At 48.9% G+C, this 2,500-nt stretch overlaps 1 pseudogene; it reads right to left on the minus strand.

Annotated features, from left to right (window-relative positions):
* Positions 1-2,500, minus strand: part of LOC142360073 (28S ribosomal RNA) — an 8,610-nt pseudogene that overhangs the window by 2,890 nt on the left and 3,220 nt on the right.

Raw genomic sequence — 2,500 nt, forward strand, 5'->3', positions numbered from 1 at the left:
TTTTGTTGGCTGGATGAAAAAGCCATGGCACTTTTCCCCCTGTGTTTTGAGGCCTGTAAGTTCACAAAAGGCCTCTAGTATCGTGATGTTATCCTTCATCCCTTCCCATGACCCACTCAGCAGTACCAAATCATCCGCGAAAGCCATAGATGTTACCTTTTTCGCGTAGTGCTGGAACCCACTCCCTTCAGACTCAAGCTTACACAGCAGAGGATCAATCGATAAATTAAATAAAATAGGAGACATTGGATCACCTTGCTTGACCCCAATGCATATTCTAATGGGGTCCGATTGATCATTTTTCAGGTGAATGCGAGTATTAACATTCAGGTACATGTTGGTAATCAGGGAGACAATATGATCGTCCACTCCCTTTTGCCTGAGGGCCATGATGATGTGCTCATGGCTCACCGTGTCAAAGGCTTTGGCTAAATCCACAAAGACCACCCCCAGGGGGCGATGTTCCCGTTTCGCGCTTCGAATCAAAAGTTGTAACAATTTTAGATTCTCCGCGCACCCTGATGACTTAATAAAGCCCCTCTGTCGTGTGTTAATAGGGCATGCCTTAGATAGCCTTACAGTTAGGATCCTTGAGAATAATCTCAAGATAATCGATCCGATGGTAATTGGGCGCCAATTATTGATGTCTTTTTGGCGCTCGGGCAAGGCCGATTTAGATATTAATACCGTCCGGCATTCTTTCACCACGTCCGGTATAACCCCTGTGGCCAACCAGAGATTGAACAATTCCATCAGCTGGGTATAGTGGGGATCAGTTTTAATGAGATCCCGCAAACTAAGCCCATCAGGACCTGGCGCCGCGTTCTTATTCATCTCATTGATGTTTTTAGAGATCTCTTTTGCCGTGATCATGGCTTGGAATGCGGAGTTGTCTGCCTGTCCCTCAGTGACAAAGGCCCCCAAGCCCTTGAATGTTCCTGACATCTCCCATCTCGACTTGAACACCGCGTGTACCTCATCGAGCGGGATGCCGCATCGCAAGGATTCCACATTATCCAAGATAATCCCGGCAAGTTTCCCTCGATCGAGGTAAAACAACCGTTGGAACCTCAGAAAATGCCCTCGCTTTTTGGCCCTCTTCTTCATCCACACCTTCGGTGGTTCAGAAGAGGGAACCCTCCGGGTTACTTTGGGCCTTCCACCTTGGACCGCTTTCAACTCGTGGGACTTAAAGAACAGACATGCACAGCGGTCTTGGGTTGCCTCATCGACCAAGGTCGATAGATCTTTCTCACCTTCAATCACTTCCTCAAACATTCCCCGAAGAACGGTCAATTTATCAGATGTTACCCAATCTGAAATGACCTTTCGATAATGGGACCTTAGTCCCCCAACCACCCGTGACTCAATGCCCGGCAGATGTAACCCTTCACTCTCAAGATATTTCTGCTTTTCCTGATCTTTTTCCCTTCTCTTTACAGGGCTCTTATGAAGCCCCCTTCTTTTGTCACTTATTTGTTTAGCTGATTTAGATGGAATATACTCAGCAATCAATTTGTTGATGTTCTTACTTCCCTCGTACTGTTTATCCAACCTCCGTAACAACTCCACCTCGTCCTCAGTCCAACACTGCCGATGTACCCCTCTGGCTGAGCACTCCTTCGGGCGGGAGGCGGCAATCCGCTCGATATTCCTAACGGCTGGGTGTGCAGAGCGCTTATGTTGTCCCAAGCCAATTTTCGTCTCAAACGTTCGCCCACATTCCTCACAGGCCCAGCCCCCGACAGGGGGAGATGTTTCAACCCCCTTACATTTCGGATAATGGCAGGCAATACTATGATGTTTAACGTTAGTCTTGCCACACTTAGCACACTGAAACAACACTTTTTTCTTACCATGGACTCTCTTTAGATGTTCAATAAGCCCCGACATTTTCCCTATCCGGTTCCCACAACATGGACAAGATGGATTTTTGTCGGGGACCTTTACCACCGGTGTGCCCTCAGTGGGCAGGTCCGGGTAGGTACCAAGGATAGGTGGCGATGTTAACAGAGTAGGCTGCACCAGGGCCCCTAGAGGTGAAGCTTCACCCTCCCCCTCGCTCTCCTCTATCCTTGGTGGACTGTCGGATACCCCTCCAACTCTCAAGGAGGTGAGTGACTCATACACCTCCGGTAACCTGGACAGCCTCTCCTGCCAGGTGGAAGAGTCAATTCCCTCAAAACCATACAATCTCGAGTTCGTAAACTCCAACCCACTCAAGTTCATTCCCTCCTCCACCGCACCTCCACGGCAAACAGTGGCCCTGACGGCCACGGAGTCTCTCAAGTCCAGAGGACTTGTCTGGGTGGCCACCGATATATAGTTGACTCGCAACGGTCGGCCCATTTCGTCACAATAGTTTGAGGATATAGTCAATACCAAATGCCACCACCCTCCAGCAGAATTTGGTAACACCCAACTAACCACTCGTGGGCAGAGGCTCTAGGCAACGAACACGGTCGATGCCGAGAATTTGTTTCACCACTTTTAATTACTA

The sequence above is a fragment of the Opisthocomus hoazin genome, unplaced genomic scaffold (assembly GCF_030867145.1).
Source record: "Opisthocomus hoazin isolate bOpiHoa1 unplaced genomic scaffold, bOpiHoa1.hap1 HAP1_SCAFFOLD_81, whole genome shotgun sequence".
Classification (NCBI taxonomy): Eukaryota; Metazoa; Chordata; class Aves; order Opisthocomiformes; family Opisthocomidae; genus Opisthocomus; species Opisthocomus hoazin.